Source organism: Elephas maximus, chromosome 26, assembly GCF_024166365.1.
Source record: "Elephas maximus indicus isolate mEleMax1 chromosome 26, mEleMax1 primary haplotype, whole genome shotgun sequence".
Lineage (NCBI taxonomy): Eukaryota > Metazoa > Chordata > Mammalia > Proboscidea > Elephantidae > Elephas > Elephas maximus.
Genome location: NC_064844.1, coordinates 46,405,558 through 46,425,317, shown reverse-complemented (window position 1 = coordinate 46,425,317; position 19,760 = coordinate 46,405,558). Strand labels below are relative to the sequence as shown.

The window sequence follows — 19,760 nt, the reverse complement described above, 5'->3', positions numbered from 1 at the left end:
AGGTAACTAAAAATTCCGCAATCACTCGAAGTCACAGAATATAGCCTCAATTCAGTCAGTGGAATGTCTCTATCCATCCCCCGTTGCCGTGGTCGATTTAACTCATGGCGACCCCAAGCGTGTCATAGTGTAACTGTGCTCCATAAGGTTTTCAGTAGCTGTAATCTTACAGAGGAAACCTTGGTGCTGTAGGGGTTAAGAGCTACAGCTGCTAACCAAAAGGTCTGCAGTTTGAATCCACCAGGAAACTCTATAGGGCAGTTCTACTCTGTCCTACAGGGGTTGCTGTGAGTCAGAATCGACTCAATGGCAATGGGTTTTATTCTTACAAAAGCAGATCACCAGCCCTTTCTTCTGCAGCGCCACTGGGTGAATTTGAACTGCCAACCTTTTGGTTAGTAGTCGAGCGCAAACTGTTTGCACCGCTCAGGGACCTAAATAGAATGCTAGTCAATTATTCAACATATCAATCCTCATTTTCTCCCCTCCCCAAGTAGGACCAGAGCCCACACCTGGGGAGAGGATGCGCTCGGCTTCTCCTCTCTCTCTTGCTGCTCTTTTTAACCCAGCCAACTTCTAAGCAGGAAGGAGGTTGACGAGAGGACGACAGGAAAGCTCTTCCTTGGCAGATACTGTAGTAAGATGGCTAACATTTAAAGCAGATTATTTCTCTTGGGGACACTTTTCTGGATTCTCCTGAGGACCCCCTGATGGACCAGCTGCAAGATCAAGCCCCTGCTTCAGCTGACCACTGCAATCCCCCAGCTTCTGGCCCTACAGTGTCCCGCACAACTTCTTCCTACTGGCATCCCCTCACCCCAGCATGTTGCCCCTCTTGGGCAGGACTCCTATTAAAAGACCCCAGGCTGACACTCTTGTTATAGGTTCCACATCTGCTGCCCAAGATTGATGCACTTTTGGGGTACTTTAATAGGGATACCCACCACCCATCAGTCAGTTTGTCATACTGTGGTGGCTTGCATGTTGCTGTGATACTCGAAGCTATACCACCAGCATTTCAAATACCGGCAGGGCCACCGTGGTGCACAGGTTTCAGTGGAGCTACCAGACTGAGACAGACTAGGAATGAAGGCCTAGTGATCGACATCCAAAAATTAGTCAATGAAAACCTTGGGGATCACAAGACATTGCCCGACTAGCTTGCTTTGGACATGCCATCAGGAGGGATTACTTGCCCGAGGAGAGCATCATGTTTGGTGAAGTGGCAGGCCACTGAGGGTGTGGGAAGCCCCCAGTGAGATGGACTGGCACAATAGCCACAACGATGAACTTGAACATGCTGGCAATTACAACGATGACGCAGGACCAGGCAACATTTTGTTCTGTTATACATAAGGTTCCCATATGTTGGAAATGACTCAATGGCAGCTATCTATCTAGAGGGATGCAGTGGCTTCCCCATCTCAGCTCTGTATCTTGTTCAGATAATCTAAAATCTGCTTACATGTACATTTCTTTTAATCATCTTGCTTGCCTTGGGGAGAAAGTTTCCTTATCCCCATTCGACAAATAGGGAGGCTTTTACAGCAACACACAATCACCAGTGACAAAGACAGGTCTGAAGCCCTGTTTCGCCAAGTTAAGCCCACGATCCTCCCATGAGTCCTTGCTGCCTGACTCCAAAAGGCAAAGGACCGACTCTGGGGCCTGGGTCAAATCACTAAACTGCTGTCTGCCTTGGTTCTTCATATTTCATGATCCCTAAGAGCCCTTTTCAGGCTAAAACTCTGTAGTAAAATCCCTGAGTTACACTAGCCTGGGAAGCAGATTGCTAAGAATTCTGCCAAGACCTCATTCTCGAGTGTCAGAGCACCGCAGCTTCGATCTCCCCTTCCTGGTCTCAAACGTGCGTTTGCCTTAAGTGAGCGCATGTGTGGGGAGGGCTGAGATACCACGGAACGACGCTGGCAGCTCTGCTCCCTCCCTGAGGGTAAGCTCCACACTGAGCATCAGCTGGAAGGCGTGAACTGGCTTCCTCTTTCCAAAACCAACTGCTGTCTAGTGGACTGCAGCTCACAGGGAACCCCTATGTGTCCGAGCGGAGCTATGCTCCACAGGGCTTTCAATGGCTGATTTTTCAGTAGATTGCCAAGCCTTTCCTCTGAGGTACCTCTGGGTGGACTCAAACTGTCAGCCTTTCAGTTAGCAGCCAACAACTGAGTTAATCATTTGCACCACCCAGGGACTCTTGCTTCTTCTTCGGTCAGGCTCAGGTCCCACATGCCTCTCATGGTGAGAGGCTTATGCAGTGCGGAGCATGATGCTGGTGTTTCAGGGGAGGAATTTTCCAGATAACATGACTGCTAATTTAAGTCAACTGCCTCATCTGGAGTTCAACCAAAGTAACAACAATGTACACAAACGCTGGAGAGCTGCGCTGGACTTCTTGAATGTGGGTCTCCAAGATGGCACCTTTCTAAGGGATTTTCAAGGATAATCTAGACTATGCAATTGCAATGTTCTCCTAACACCCTCACACTGGCACCTAAGAGAGGACTCCAGTGCATAGCAGCCCACAATATCCAGCATGTTCTCAAACCCTGGTGGTGTAGTGGTTAAGTGCTACAGCTGCTAATCAAAAGGTCGGCAGTTCGAACCCACCAGATGCTTCTTGGGAACTCTGTGGGGCAGTTCTACTCTGTCCTACAGGGTTGCTATGAGTCGGAATCAAATCAACAGCAAGAGGTTTGGGTTTTTTTGGTTTTCTCTCTGTGGCTCTCTCTAGATCCTCACAGCCTCCCTCTGGAGTAAGGAGCACAGGTGTTACTACTCCCTTTTCACAGATGAGGAAACTGAGGCTCAGAGACATGCAATACAAGGTCTGATAAGAAACAGAGACAGGCCTCCATTTCACAAACCAAGTCTAATACTTTGACTTCCTATACCCTCTTTCTTGCTGATGTTCACAAAAGACTGAGTGGGCATTTCCCTGCCCTTCCCTGATCCTTGACACACCAGAACCCCATTCCCAGACAGAGCCCCAATATTTCTTCTTGCTCTTCAGCCACCCCAGAGGTGGTGGTGTCTAAGGCAAAGGAGGATGAGGAATCTTCAATAATCCTTTCAGCTGAATTTTGGCCACATCTACCCTGTCAACAATCCACTGAATTGTCCATTCTGTTCCATTGTGATAAACTGAGGTTGTATGTAAACACAACAGAGAATGGCTTGTTCCCTTCATTAAATTAGTCAAGATGTGCAGATCTAGGCTCAGGTGTAAAATATATCTATTACTTGATTGCCTTTCAGTGCCCCTTAAATTTCATTTATTGAGCATGTACTATGTGCCGGAATTTGTTCTGAGAGTTTTGCATATTTTAACTCATTTAATCTCACAGCACGCAGATACTTCATGACCTCTTTTTTATAGACGAGGAAACTGAGGCACAGTTAAATAGCTTTTCCAAGGTCAGACAGCTAGAAAGTGATAGAGATGAGATTTTTAACTTGAGTAGCCTGATTCCAGAGTCCCTGCGTGGTACAAATGCTTAATGTGTTCTCACTGCTAACTGAAAGGTTGGAGGTTCATGTCCACCCAGAGGCACCTCAAAAGAAAGGCCTGGCGACCTAATTCCGAAAAATCAGCTCCTGAAAACCCTCTGACGCACGTGAGGTCGCCATGAGTCGTCAGAGCTGGCTCCTCAGCAGCTGGTTTTGGGGGATTTTTTTTTAGCCTGATGGCAGAGCCCGTGTGCCTGGCACCCTTCTAGACAGACAAAGGCTCAAGATACCCTGACGCCCTGTGGATTTCTAGGAAGAGGAGCGAGAGGTGAGAAGAACACCTGTCTTACATTGGAGCCCCAAGAAGCAGAGCCCAAGGTGAGGACTCATTTGCGGAAGTGCTCCTGGGGGAAGCCTGGAATAGAGCAGAGGAAGCCAGACAAGGGGGGCGGGGAACAATCCAGGGGACATCTCAGCCTGCCCCACAGGGGGACTCAGCAGTGAGGTGAACCTCAGCGTTGCCCCAACCACAAGCGAGGAGCTGGGCTTTCCTACACCCACCCCTGTTGGTCGTTCCTTAAGGGCCAGTCCCAAGTAACATAAAAGTGGACTGAGTGGGCTCCTTCAAAGAAAAGCCGCAAGTACTGACTGTTGGAAGTGAAAACACGCCGAAGCTCGGAGGGGAGGTACTCAAAATAAAAAAATGGTGGGGAAAAAAAAAAAAAACCCAAGGGGATCTGGGTGGACCATTGACACTATCTGCTCCATCAGTCACACCTGAAATATGAAGGAGAGATCGTCATTTGGTTTAGGTCTCAACAAGTCCCAAGTGTGCATCTGAGAAACACAAACTCCTCTGACACTGGCAAGTGCCCAGAAAACAAATCTTCTCAGCGGGAAGCCGGGGATAAGAGAGCCGGAGCAACGTGACCGAGTCCATGTGACCCACCCACGCATCCGCGGCCCCCTCGCCCACTGCTTCGGCCCTGTCACCAGGCAGAACTCACAGTTCCCTTCGCTCTCTGCTCCTGCACTTCCACCCCTCACCTTTGCCGGCAGCGCCCTCCACCCACCGATTCCTCTTCCTGGACGGTTCCCATCCCATCTCCCTTCCCTGGTGCTGTATGAGACCCTTTCTGGAGTGCTAGAAGCTCTCACTGGTGGCGCCACAGTTAAGCGCTAATTGAAAGGCTGCTGGTTCAAACGCCCAGTGGCTCTGCAGGAGAAAGACCCGGCAATCTGCTCCCGCCACGATTACAGCCTGGAATGCCCTCCTGGGCAGTTCTGTTCTGTCCTGTGGGGTGACCGTGAGTCCGGCCATTCGGCAGCCCCTGACAACAGAGGCTCTCCCCTTCCCTCCACCCGTTCACTGTCTGCCCTTCTCAGGACTGCCTCCTCCATCTAACCTGCCCCAGCCAGTCTCTCCCTAGGGGCCTACTATGTGCCAGCCACTGTGCTAGCTTCTTTTCTTCCTACTTAGTTTTGTTTATCTCATTTTTTTCTCCTTAATTATGAAATATTTTCAAAACTGTAAAAGAGTGCCCCAATACCCAGCATTGTCAACTCAATGTTACCTGTTGCAGGCCTTTTACTTTTAACATGAAATCAAAGAAGCCCATTGGTGCTCCATCCTAATTCAATTTCCCTCCCCAAAGGTCAAATTTGCTGTAAATTTGGCATTTATCATTCCCACAAATATTCTACTTTGCTATGTATGTATGTAAACGCTTTATAGGATTATTTTCACATGATTTTAAACTGCACATCGAGTCTTATCATACTGTTTACTTCTACAACTTGATCTCTTCACTCCTCATTGTGTTTTTGAGATTTATCCATGTTGACGTATATAGCAGCTCATTGTGTTATACCACAGGTCATGAATTTCTCTGTTCATGGACATACGTTGGCTTCCAGTCTTTATCAGAAATAAGAAACAAAAAAGTTGTCAGTCAAGTCAGTCCAGACTCATGGTAACCCCGGTGGGTCAGAGTGGAACTCCGCTCCAGCAGATTTTCAACGGCTGATCTTTCAGAAGTAGATCACCAGGGCTGTCTTCCAAGGCCCCTCTGGGTAGGCTCAAACTTCCAAACTTTTAGTTAATAGCTGGGCCTGTTAACTGTTTGCACCACCCAGGGACTCCATCAGAAACAAAAGGGGGCATAAACATTCTCATGGAAATATAGGACAGTTTCTTTAGTCAGGGGTGGGCAAGCTACAGGTGGGCTAAATCTGGCCAGAAACCTGTTTTTATGAATAAAGTTTTATTAGAGCACAACCACGCCCATTCATATACGAATCTTCTATGGCTGCTTTCACAGTACAGGGATAGAGTTGTGCCATTGAAACATAGACCAAATGGCCCACAAAGCCTAAAATACTTACTGTCAGGGCCTTAATAGAAAAGTTTCTGACCTCTGCTCCAGGTCAGTCCCTGGTGTAGAACAGCTGTGTCAAAGTCTGTGCCCATCTTTGCCTTTTATATGGTATTGCCAAATTGTCTCCAAGGTGGTTACACCGATGTATCCTCCCACCAACAACGCACGAGAGCTCTGCTTCTTCCTCTCCTCACCTCCGTCGGTATTGTCAGACTGTAACCAATGCCTGTGAATAAGTTTCTCGGTGTTGTTTCATATATTCAGCTCCTTAAACATATATCACTTATTCGTTCATTTAACAAACATCAATTAGAAGATACTATGTGCCTAGCGAGGGCAATGGTAGTTCAGTGGTAGAATTCTCACCTTCCATGCAAGAGACGTGCGTTCAATCCCCAGCTAACGCACCTCGAAAGCACCCACCACCAGTCCGTCAGAGGAGGCTCGAGTGTTGCTGTGATGCTGAACAGGTTTCAGGGGAGCTTCCAGGCTGAGACAGACTAGGAAGAAAGGCTTGGTGATCTACTACCGAAAATCAGCCAGTGAAAACCCTGTGGATCACGACAGTCCCATCCTGTTGTGCATGGGGTCACTATGAGTCAGCGGGACCAAATGGATGGCAGCCAACAGCAACGAGCGCCTGGTACTCTCTCAAGCTGCCCCATTGTACAAGAGAGGGAACTGAGCTCATTAGTGTTAGGATCACGATTCAGACATAGGTGGTAAGGCAAGATGGTTGAGCATAGGTTTTGCAGCCTGTCCTGGAGAAGGTAGCACTGTGAAAAGTAACCAGAGAGCTGACATTACGCTGCAGGCTGGAGGATGCTTAGTTGGAAAATAAAACAATAATTTGGCTATCTACCCATCTCTCCTGACAGCGAGAGGAGCCTACATCGTAATTCTTAGCAGAAAGAATGTATATTTCACACAGGCATCTGTAGACTAGTTTAGTAATTAAACTGTTTTTTGTCTTCCTTTTTGACCTTAGAAAATAAAACAGCTGTGATTATAAGGGAGCGAGTGCGTGCAAGAAAGAAACTGTCTGTAATTGCTGCAGCAAGAAATAGAGCTTTATTATTTAGTTTCCAAGCTAGCCAGTAAGGGAAGCGGGGAGGGGGGTGAGAGAGTTAAGTCTTCATCCGTCATCCAGGAACTCAATACATGGTGTCTGTGGCTGGAAACTCAACAAACCAAGCAGACGTGGAGAAATACGGGAGTAAGTCCTGTCCATATGCAGACCTGAAGCTGCAGGAAAGTAGGACACGGGGATAGGACCTGAGGGCAGGGAAAGATATTTCTTTAAAACGTCTTCCAAAAAAAGCCCAACCCACCGTCGTCAAGTCGATTCCAGCTGGTGGCAACCCCGTGAGTTACAGAGAACTGCCCCACAGGGTTTCCATGGCCTTAATCTGTGTGGAAGCAGGTCACCACGTCTTTCTTCCTTGGTGCCTCTGGCTGGGTTTGAACCACCAATCTTTAGGTCGGTAGTCGAGTGCAAACTGTTTGGACCACACGGGGCCTTATAAGATCTTCAGTATTGTTTAAATTTTTAATGAAAGGCATGTATTACTTTAATCATTTCTTTAATTAAAGAACAAGAACTACAAAATATAGAGAACAAGAGCCACTGGCATATTTACAGATGAAGTGATATGCCGTCTGGGACTGGCTGCATAATAATCTCAGAGGTGGGGGTAGGAGTTAAGATAAAAAGGGGCTATAAGATCACAATTGTTAACTCAGGGTAACGGATGTGGGGAGGGGGTCATTGTTTTAGTCCTGCCACCTTTATGAATTGAACTTTCCCTTAATACAAAGTTTTTGCTTTTGTGTTTTTCAGACAAAAAGAGCTATAGAGTCGAACAGATCTGGGTTTAAGCTCTAGCTCTGCCGCTTAGTACTATGGGCAAATTACTTAAACTCTCTGGGCCTCAGTTTCCTCATCTGTGTAATGGAGATAACTACTGTTAAGTCCATTTTGCATGACCTATCACATTGGGTTATTGTGGGGATTGAACGCAGTCATTCCTGTGAAGGGCTTAGCACGGGAATACTGCATAGGAAGTGCTTTCAAAATATTTGGGTTTCTTTTGTTTGGTTGCTTTTATTTTGGATTTTATGAAGAAAGTTTGGTTCTAAAATTTGTGTTCTGCTTCTCAGGCACTTTATACCTTGTTCTACACATCTAATTATGTTTCGCTGTATATGTTTGCCATTGTTTGTTTTAGTTTGCTCTACCCAGCTGTCCTGCTCCATCTACTTAGCTAACAAATATTTATTGAGCCCCTACAGTGTGCCAGGCACTGAGCTGGGTGCTGAGGAGACAGAAATGAGAGATGGTCCTTGTCCCAAGGAGCACACAGGTCAATGGTGGAGAAAGGCAGAAAAAGATCAGAATAAAATACAGCATGGCAACTGCTTTGAGGGGCTATGGGGAGTATAGAGGATGTCTGTCCCAGCCTGGAGGCTCAGGTGGCTCCTCAGAGGGAATGGCCTGGGCAGGGTTTTGAAGGATGGGTAGGAGTTCACCTGGCAAAAAAGGAAAGAATGGAGAGAGGATGGCATGGTTAGGGTGTGACATGAGTGAAGGCCTAGAGGCTGGAAAGGCTTGAGTCTATTCAGAAAAATAGTTCAGTCCATGGCGGAAGGAGGGGGGGACAAGGGAGGCAGCAGGTGGGAGAGATAAAACTAAGGCGACAGGCAAGGGCCAAATTGCCAGGGGCCTATATGTGAGCCAGCCTAAAGAGCTCATAAAACATAGGGGACTCGGGAAGTTTTTTCCCGGGAATGAGGCATTCAAATTTTCATCTTAGAAAGGTCATTCCAGTGGGAGGGGGGATGGGAGGCTGGAAAGCAGACGCTCCAAATATAGAAAGCAGAGAGAGAGAAAAAAAAAAAACAAAGTTACAGAAGCAGAGGAGATCAGCTGGTTGCCCAAACACAGCCTCCCCTGGTAACTGTACCTTGATGTGCCTGGTGCTCAAAACTTAGATTTTGTCAGAGCATCAGAGAAAATTAGGCCCTGAGGGCTGCTGCCTCATGACAAACAAACTCTTCAGTGTCTGATGTACACACCAGGACAACATTATTAGCATACCAAACAAAAAAACCAAACTCATTGCCGTTGAGTCAGTTCTGACTCATGGTGACCCCGTGTGTGTCAGGGCAGAACTGTGCTCACAGGGTTACAGTCTTACAGAAGTAGATTGCTAGGCCTTTCTTCCACAGTGCCACTGGGTAGATTTGAGCCACCAACCTTTCAGTTAGCAGTCAAGCACAAACTGCACCACCCAGGGGCCTTAATGGTGATTAAACTTCTTTAGTGTCTGGCACCGGCACCTGCTGTCCAAAGCAAGCCCTCCCTATTTGCAGGGTACCTGGGAGGCAGATGCTAAGTGAGCCCAGAACCAGAACTTAGAGGGGCGGAGAGGCTCACTGGGAGGGGGAGGACAAGGGAACTTCGTCCTCATCGAAGCTCCTCTGGGGACCAAGGTATTCCTGTCTGCACAGCAGTGGTGATGAATACCACTCACCAGTCTGGCTTTCACTCCATGCTCACCTGACTCCTATGAATACACTCTCTCTTTGGCCAGAACACAGTCTGATGGTGAGGTCAAGGCTTATTTGCAGTACAGACTCAGAACGGTCCATTATTCGGGCCCTTCTGAGTGAGACCCTACCTTAGCCTTCAGGATCCCTGATTCTCCTTGGATACCCAATGGCCGAGACTGTGCTGGGGTGAAGTGTCTCTGCGATGGCTGAGCTTCATTACTTGAAGACATTTTCCCTCACTCCACTTTCCAATACAAGCTTAACTCATTGTGCTTGGGCTTCGTATTTTCTGTTCCCCAGGTAACAACTATGAGGTTAAACCTGAAAAGAGATAATTAAGGCTTGAATCAAGCCTGGATAATGGAGTTGGAATGGATTTGAGGCACATCTATGTGATGAGTGGATAGTTTTGTTTTTGTTTTTGTTTTTTAACTTGGGAGATGAGGGAAAGGGTGGCGGCGTCACAGGTGATTCTCAGGTTGTGGTCAGCCTGAGGGTAGGCACCAGGTCTACCCTGCTTTGGTTCTCCATGAAGACTGTGGCACTATTGCTGGGCTCATTCATTCAAGTGATGCCTACTGGCCAGGCACTGTGCTAAGAATGGAACGACAAACAGGGCAGAAAGGCAGTGCCTGACCTCAAGGAGTTCATATTATGGTAGGAAACACAGAGAAAATAACTAGTATACCACTAAGTAAAAAGTAATAATAATTACAAGCTATGGTAAGTGTTTTAAAGAAAAACTAAAGAGGCAGAGAGGAGGAGAGTAAAGGGGAGGTTCTACTTCAGGTAAGGTAGTCAGAGACGTGAGTGCCGTTAAAGATGGGGGAGCCAACCATGCAAAGAAGAGGGAAGGAGTGGTCCAGGCAGAGGTGTCAACATATGCTGAGGACTTAAGGCAGAAGAGAGACTAGTGTGGACCAGAAGGACCAGAATTCAGAATGGCTGGAGCCTAGTGAGCAAAAGGGTGATTAACAAGCCATTTGAAGGCCACCATTAAGAAGTCTGGGTTTTATTGTACCCACAAGAGACACCTCTTGGAAAGTTTTAATTGGGCTCATGGAATAACATGATCTGATTTGAAAAGGATAGAGGATGAATTAGAGGAAACAGAAGCACAGGGTTGGGAGGATGTTGCTGTGGTATAGGACACCGTGATGGTGACTTGTACCAGGGTAATGTCAGTGGAGATGGAGAGCAGTACATGGATTTAAGACACACTGTGGATGTAGAATTGACTAGACTTGTGTTGCCACTGGTTACTGGGTTGTGTTGGATTAGATGTGAGAGATGAAAGAAAGTCAGGTGTCAAGATAACTCTCCAATTGCTGTCAAAGCAACTGGGTAGATGGTGGGGCCATTTACTGAGATGGAAAGGATTAAAAGGTGTGAGGAAAGGAAAGTTTTGAAAAAGAATTCCATTTGGGGACATGTTAAGTTTGAGAAGTCTGAGAAACAGCCAAGTGGAGAAACATTACGGGAGTGAATATGCAAGTCAGGAGTTGAGAAGAAAGCTCTGAGCTAGATTATATATAGCTCTAAGGACTAAGGTGCATCTGACACAAGCCATGGTGTTTTCAATTGCCTCATATGCATGTGAAAACTGGACAATGAATAAGGAAGAGTTGACGCCTTTGAATTATGGTGCTGGTGAAGAATATTGAATATACCATGGACTGCCAAAAGAACAAACAAATCTGTCTTGGAAAAAGTATAGCCAGAATGTTCCTTAGAAGCAAGGATGGCAAGACTTCATCTCACATACTTTGGATGTGTTCTCAGGAGGGACCAGTCCCTGAAGAAGGACATCATGCTTGGTGAAGTAGAGGGTCAGCAAAGAGAGGAAGACCCTCAAAGAGATGAATTGACACAGTGGCTGCAAAAATGGGTTCAACCGTAACAATGATTGTGAGGATGGTGCAGAACCGGGCAGTGTCTGTTGTACATAGGGTTGCTATGAGTTGGAACTGACTTGACGGCACCTAACAACAACATATATATACAACAACATATGTACATATATACACATACATCATTATCACACAGATGATATTTAAGTCCATGTGACTAGATCAGATCACTTAGGGAAAGAGTACAGATAAAGAGAAGGAACTTAAGACCCAAAGCTGAGGAAATCTAGCATTTAAAGGTCAGATGAAGGAGAAAGGCCTAGCAAAGGAGACTGAGAAAGAATGGTCAGTGTGGTAGAAGGAACTGCTGGAGATAGTGGGGTCATGGAAGTAAGAGAGAAAAGTACATCTCCTGTGACAAATGCAGCTGGGAGATCAAGATGAGAGCAGAGAAGCATCTGTTGGACTTGCTAAGATGGCGGTCTTTGCAGTATCACTGGGCACTAGGGACAGAAAAGGAGTTCATGTTTGCTAATAGACAGAAGCAAGTCCTGCTGAGCATCTGTCCTAAACTTGAATGTCAGATAAGCAGGAGAAGGGCTTCCAAAGGGGATCTTGCATCTCATCGCTGCACCAGCTGAGTTCAATCTCCCAGGAGCCCAGCCATGCCCACCTCCTCCCCAGGCCTTAGCTTTAGCTGCTAGGATGCCAATATTTTCAACTCCAAATAAAGCATTAATTGTACCCTTGGACCCTGTCTTGGATATCTAGTGCTGTTATAATAGAAATACCACAAGTGGATGGCTTTAACAAAGAGAAATCTATTCCCTCACACTATGTGAGGCTAGAAGTCCGAATTCAGGGTGCCAGCTCCAGGAGAAGGCTTTCTCTCTCTGTTGGCTCTGGGGGAAGTTCCTTGTCATCAATTTTCCCTGGTTGAGGAGCTTCTCAGCCCAGGGACCCTGGGTCCAAAGGATGCGCTTTTCTCCCATCTCTTATTTCTTGATTGTACGAGGTCGCCCTCTCTCTCTGCTCGGTTCTCTCTTTCATATCTCAAAAGTGATTGGTTTAAAACGACCTAATCTTGTGGGCTGAGTCCTGCCTCGTTAACATCATAGTGGTAGGATTTACAATACATAGGAAAATCACAAGAGATGACAAAATGTGGACAATCACAAAATACTGGGAGTCATGGACTAGCCAAGTGGACACATATTTTGGGGGGACATGTTTCAATCCCTGACAGGCCCAAATAATAACCCTTTTAAAAATGCTGCTTGTCCTTGCCTTTTAAATACAATGCTGATCAACTCCTCACCCAGCCACAGCTCTGTTTAATAACTACATCCACAGTGAAGACTGCAGTAGGAAGGAATAAAATCCTCATCATCAGAGGACCAGTGGGCTGGGCTTTTCAAGTGACTATGGACAGGAAATTCTGAAAGAAAAAAATACCAAGCCACCAGATGGAAGTCTTCATTCAATAGTGTGTGCATTCAGGATGAGCTAAACAGGAACCGTGCCAGACTGCACCAACCATCAAATTCAATTTGACAGTCATTTAACAACTGCTCTGCACAAAGGCAAATAATGATAGTAATGAGAGGCACCATTCATGGCACACTGACTCTGTGCCAGGCAGTCTGCTGAGGGCTTTACATTCATTGGCCCATTTAATTATCACAGCTTCTCTAGGTGGTAGGGGATAATATTATCCTCCATTTATAGGTAAGGAAACTTGAAGTCAAGTTACTTACCCTAAGTAACAGGCCCAAGCTGGTGAGTGGAGGCACTAAGTCCCAAAAATAAGAAAAAACTGTCATGGTCTGTAATGCATTTATACTAAGCGTGGTAAGAAAGGATACTGTGTCACCAGGTGGGATGCAATTCAGGTGCAGGAATGATCCAAGAGGGAGGAAGAGAATCAGCAAAGGCTGCACCATGTCTCTAGGAGCTCAGGCTAAAAGCCTACGGCTCATCCTTGATTCTTTTCCTTACTCTTCCTTCTCACCATGCATCTCTGAGGTTGTCCTACTCTGGGGCCTTGCATGTTGCTGTGATGCTGGAAGTTATTCCACTGATATTTCAAATGCCAGCAGGGCAGAGGTTCTCACTCATCTTTACCAAGAAACCTGGCCAACCAACTGGAAGAGATCCATATACATGCTCATTCCAAAGAAAAGTGATCCAACAGAATGCAGAAATTATCAAACAATATCATTAAAATCACACAGAAGTAAAATTTTGCCAATGATAATTCAAAAATGATTGCAGCAATGATGGGGACCTGCCAGAAATTCAAGAAATCCAAGCCGGATTCAGAAGATGACATAGAAGGAGGGATATTGCTCTGGATCTCAGATGGATCCTGGCCAAAAGCAGCGAATGACAGAAGTTTCCCTGTGTTTTATTGACTACGCAAAGGCATTCGACTGTGTGGATCATAATAAATTATGCGTAAGGGTAACATTGCAAAGAATGGGAATTCTAGAACACTTAATTGTGTTCATGAGGAACCTGTACAAAGACCAAGAGGTAGTCTTTGAATAGAGCAAGGAGATACTGTGTGGTTTAAAATCAGGAAAGGTATGCATCAGGGTTATACCCTTTCACCATACTTATTCAATATGTACGCTGAGCAAATAATCCAAGAAACTGGACTATATGAAGAACAGGGCATCAGGATTGGAAGAAGACTTATTAACAACCTGCAATATGCAGGTGACACAACCTTGCCTGCTGAAAGCAAAGAGGACTTGAAGCACTTGCTGATGAAAATCAAAGACTACACCTTTCAGTATGGATTACACCTCTACATAAAGAAAACAAAAATCATCACAACTGGACCAATAAGCAACATCATGATAAATGGAGAAAAGATTGAAGTTGTCAAGAATTTCATTTTCCTTGGATCCACAATCAATGCCCCTGGAAGCAGCAGACAAGAAATCAAACGACATATTGGATTGTGCAAATCTACTGCAAAAGACCTCTTTACAAATCAAAACTACAATGAGATTCCATCTCACTCCAACAAGGCTGCCATTAATCAAAAAAACACAAAATAATAAATACTGGAGAGGTTGTGGAGAGACTGGAACACCTAGACACTGCTGGTGGGAATGTAAAATGGTACGACCACTTTGGAAATTGATTTGGCTCTTCCCTAAAAAGCTAGAAATAGAACTACCATACGATCCAGCAATCCCACTTCTTGGAATATATCCTAGAGAAATAAGAGCCTTCACACAAGCAGATATAAGCACACCCATGTTCATTGCAGCACTGTTCACAATAGCAAAAAGATGGAAACAACCAAGATGCCCATCAATGGATGAATGGATAAATAAATTATGGTATATTCACACAATGGAATACTATGCAATGATAAAGAACAACAATGAATCTATGAAACATCTCATAACATGGAGGAATCTGGAAGGCATTATGCTGAGTGAAATTAGTTGCAAAAGGACAAATATTGTATGAGACCACTATTATATAAGAACTCAAGAAATAGTTTAAACACAGAAGAAAATATTCTTTGATGGTTATGAGGGTGGGGAGGGAGGGAGAGGGATATTTACTAATTAGATAGTAGAAAGAACTGTTTTATGTGAAAGGAAAGACGACACACAATAAATATAGGAGACGTCAGCACAACTGGACTAAACCAAAAGCAAAGAAGTTTCCTGAATACAACTGAACAAAGGCCAGAGTAGGAGGGGCAGGGGTCTGGGGACCATGGTTTCAGGGGACATCTAGGTCAATTTGCATAATAAAATCTATTAAGAAAACATCTGCATCCCACTTCGGTTAGTGGCATCTGGGGTCTTAAACACTAGCAAGTGGCCATCTAAGATGCAACAATTGGTCTCAATCCACCTGGGGCAAAGGAGAATGAAGAACACCAAAGACTCAAGGTAATTATGAGCCCAAGAGACAGAAAGGGCCACATAAACCAGAGACTCCATCAGCCTGAGACCAGAAGAACTAGATGGTGCCTGGCTATAACATATGACTGCCTGACAGGGAACACAACAGAGAATCCTTGAGGGAGCAGAACAGCGGGATGCAGACCTCAAATTTTGCTAAAAAGACCAGACTCAGTGGTTTGACTGAGACTAGAGGAACCCCGGAGGTCATGGTCCCCGGACCTTCTGTTAGCCCAAGACTGGAACCATTCCCAAACCCAACTCTTCAGACAGGGATTAGATTGGACTATAAAACAAAAAATGATCCTAGTGATGAGTGAGTTTCTTGGCTCAAGTAGACACATGAGACTACGTGGGCAGCTTCTCTCTGGAGGCAAGATGAGAAGGCAAAGGGGGACAGGAGCCAGCTGAATTGACATGGGGAATGCAGGGTGGAGGGGAGGTATGTGCTGTCTCGTTAGGGGGAGAGCAACTAGGAATACATAGCAAGGTATATACAAGTTTTTGTATGACAGACTGACTTGATTTGTAAACTTTCACTTAAAGCACAATTTTTAAAAAAATGATCTTTTTAAAGTGCTGAAAAGTAAAGATGTCACATTGAGAACTGACCCAACCCATGATATTTTCAGTCACCTCATATGCATGTGAAAGCTAGACAATGAATAAAGAAAACAGAAGAGCTGATGCCTTTGAATTATGGTGTTGGCAAAGAATACTGACTATACAATGGACTGCCAGAAAAACAAACAAGTTTATCTTGGAAGAAGTACAGCCAGAGTGCTCCTTGGAAGCAAGGATGGCGAGACTTCATCTCACATACTTTGGGCATGTTATCAGGAGGGACCAGTCCCTGGAGAAGGACCTCATGCTTGGTAAGTACAGGGTCAGCGAAAAAGAGGAAGACCCTCAACCAGATGGACTGACACAGTGGCTGCAACAATGGGCTCAAGCATAACAACTATTGTGAGGATGGTGCAGGACCAGGCAGTGTTTCTTTCTATTGCACATAGAGCCTCCATGAATCAGAACCAACTAGACAGCACCTAACAACAACAAGAACTCTTTCCAAGGCCATTCCATCACCAAATACTATCTGTTCCATCCCTCCCAATAGGTTTTAAACCTGTCTGCTTCTCTCCACCTTCCCTACAACCACCCAAGTCAAAGCCACCAGCATCTCTCCCTGGGCTATTGCAAGAGCTTCCTTTCTGGTTCCATGGTGTCCCTTTCTGCCCCTCCACCATACACCCTCCCCACAGCAGTTAGAGGGATCTACTTAATACAGATGACATCTGTGCCCTGCTCAAAACCTTTCAGTGGCTTCCCAGGAAATCCCATCTCCTTGCCATCGTCTCCTAGGCCTCCCGTCAATGACTTGGCCCTTGTCTAACTTTTAAACTTCATTTCCTACAATAGCTGCTGATTCCCCCACAGCCAGCACAGAGCCTGACACAGAGTAGACAATAATTAAGTTCTGAAGAAATTAAGGCAAGAACAAATGAATAAAAAGGCCTTGTAGAGGAAGCCGTATTTGAGGTGAGCCTTAACGTGGGGCAGGATTTCTCAGGCATCAAAGGCTGGGGTGTGTGGGGTGTTCTAGATATGGGCAATAGCACATGCAAGGATATGAGCTCCAGGCGCAGCATGGGAGACAGCATAAATAAGCTGGGAGGCAGGTCTGTACAAAGTAGCATTTCTCAAAGTTGAGTGTGCATCAGAATATCCTTGGAAAGCTTGTTAAAACACACACACAGAGATTGCTGGGACCCACCCCCAGGGAGGCTGACGCATAGACCTGAGGTAAGGTCTGAGAATTTGCATTTCTCACTAGTTCTCAGGTGACGCTTACACTGCTGGTCCAGGGACCACACTTTGAGAACCACTGAGGAACAGAGGAAGATAGAACTGGGGAAGTAAACTGAGACTGCTTCATGACAAGCCGAGAGCAGTTTCATCTGGCGGAGCCCATGGCCACCCCTCCCGACCAGAACATGCCCCATGACCTACCTTAACCTCTGGCTACGCACTCCCCTGCTGCTCAACCCAGGCTGCTCTGCCTGGGCAGAATTTTATGCCGTGAAGGTATTGCTTGTTTCCCTTTCCATCAAAAATTACTGGTCCCGAATCCCACTCCCTCAAGGCCAGCTAATCTCACATAGCAATTCACACTTACACTGCTCTGGCAAACAATGGGCCTTTTTTAAAGGAGACCTGCCTGAAGACTTGTAGCTGGTGTGGAATTGCAGGCTCTGTTGGGCTGGTAGGAGCAAGGGTTGGAGGAGAGGACCTCCCTGTGGCCTCCCATCAGGCCATGTGGCAAGCTGCCAGCTTGCTCACCCTTCAAGTTTTCCCTTGACAGGGTCTATTAAATTAGCTTATACTTTTTTTTTCCAAATAGAAAGGAGGGCAGGAGTGGTTCCAGGGTCGTGAGTAAGTATACTTGTCTTCATAGCATCAGCCCGTTGACTAATACATCTTATATTCAGTGTTTTTATTACCTTCTCCCTGGGAAAGAAAAGTTGATTGGTGAGGCAAAGTGAACTTGCATCCACTTCGACCATGAATTAAAGAAGATCAGACAACTAACTAATGAATATCTTCTCGAGGTTTTAAATACAAAAGATCTTTCTGCTCTGGGGCTTGATTGCAAAGTTCTCAGCAGCACGAGTCCTCTGGGCCCTCAAAGCTGGACCCACAGGTCTGCCTCCAACTCTTCTCAGCTTATGGGCTCTGAAATGAAAGCTCTAGATTTGGAGCAGGAGATGGTGTGGGGTGGGGTGGGGTGGGGTGGGGTGGGGTGTGTGGTTTAGCAGCCTCATACCCAGTGCAGGAGACTTGTCTGTTATCTTCATGATGCAGTCCAAGTAAGAACCAGGAGTCCTGGGTGTTCCATGTTACAGGAAAAAGAACAAAATCCTCCACAACAGAGTCTCTCTCTTGAGTTCAATATGCCTTTTAGCTTCCAAAGCTGATTTCAAAAATATGCATGCTTTCAAGTCCTGTTGATCTGATTTGGCATTCTGGCTCTGCCACTTTCCAGCTGTGTGATTTTGGGCAATTAAGCTCTCTGAGCCTCAGCAGCAGCATCTGTAAAATGGGTGGGTTTTTACCAACTTTAAAGGCATTGAATGAGTCATGAATGTTAAGTATCTAGTTCAGTGTGTGTGGCGTAAGAAATGTATAGTGTTTTCCAATTTCCTTGGTGTAAATACTCTCGCCAGAGGTGATTTCAAGCTACCAACATGCTGTCACTGAATGCAAAATTTGGAAGGATGCACAACGGCTCACCATTGAGTAGTGTTTCTACCATACAGATAAAATAGACACAAATAACCTCTCAAGAACAGAGGGAATAGTCCAACATAGTAAAACAATTTGTTAGTGGCGAATTTTGAATATTTTTACCTTTGTTTCTAGTATAATTTATTTAATTTTAACTTTGCATGATTTATTCTTTAATGATGGCTATGTTTAACAACCAGGGCCCAAAACTCCTGAAAATTTAACAATCAGGTTTCGTGAGCCCATACAAGCCAGCGCAAGCCAGCTCCAGCACACAGCTGGGCACATCTGTAGGTGCTTAGTAAACATAGCTTCCTTTCCCTTTCCCCTCCTGTCCTCAGCCCTGGGGAAGATGTGAAGGTTTTCCCAGGTAGTGACAAGGCTGTTTCCTGCTCCACGGCAGCCTGCTGTCACTGCAAGCTTTCCTTTTGGCCTTCACCCGCTAGGCCACCATACCAGTCCTCAGCCAAGGCCCTAACCTTCACAATACCACCTGACTGGCCTTTTCTACAGCCAAGAGGCTAACGAACCACTAACACTGGAAAGGACATTGCTTCTGCTCAGCTGAGGGCTACTGGGAGAGAATAGCGATGGACTATCTATGGCTACATGGTAGAGACTGTTGATTTATTTTAGGATCCCTGTCCATGGCCAGCAAGCTGTACTTTGGCAAGTCAGAGCATGCAATTAGCCTCCGCTTGAGGCTGGAATAAAAACCTGGTTGTTACTCCATAACAGCTAAAACAGGAAGGTCTCCAGCTCTAGAGCTGCACGAGCCTCCTAGAAGGCACATTTAGAAAAATCTATTTGGAAACCCTGGTGGCATAGTGGTTAAGTGCTACGGCTGCTAACCAAGAGGTCAGCAGTTTGAATCTGCCAGGCACTCCTTGGAAGGTCTATGGGGCAGTTCTACTCAGTTCTGTAGGGCAGCTATGAGTTGGAATGGACCCGACGGCAGTGGGTTTTGGTATCCACTACAATGGAGTTGCTGGGTGGCAAGGAGCTAAACTTTTAAAGAGTTTGGCTGCTAACCGAAAGGTTGGAGGTTTCAGTCCACCCAGGGGTGCCTTGGAAAAAAGAGTCACCGTGGGTCAGAGTCAACCTGACAGCAACTGGTTTTGGTATCCTCTACCATATTTTTTTTTTTTTTTACCATATTTAGAGTCAGATAGTTCTGGAAAAGCAGAGAGATGGCTGAAAATGCAATCACTGTAAGTCCGTGACCAGGAATGCTAAAAGCCACTAAGTAAAGCCAGTGGGGTGTCATTTAAGGAGCCAGGTGCTCTTCCCTAGAGAGC

The 19,760-nt window shown here is 45.7% G+C and overlaps 1 protein-coding gene across 1 annotated transcript in view; it reads left to right on the top strand.

The window, feature by feature from the left end:
• Positions 1-19,760, top strand: part of BFSP2 (beaded filament structural protein 2) — an 85,513-nt gene that overhangs the window by 16,987 nt on the left and 48,766 nt on the right. The gene's annotated exons all lie outside the window — the stretch shown is intronic.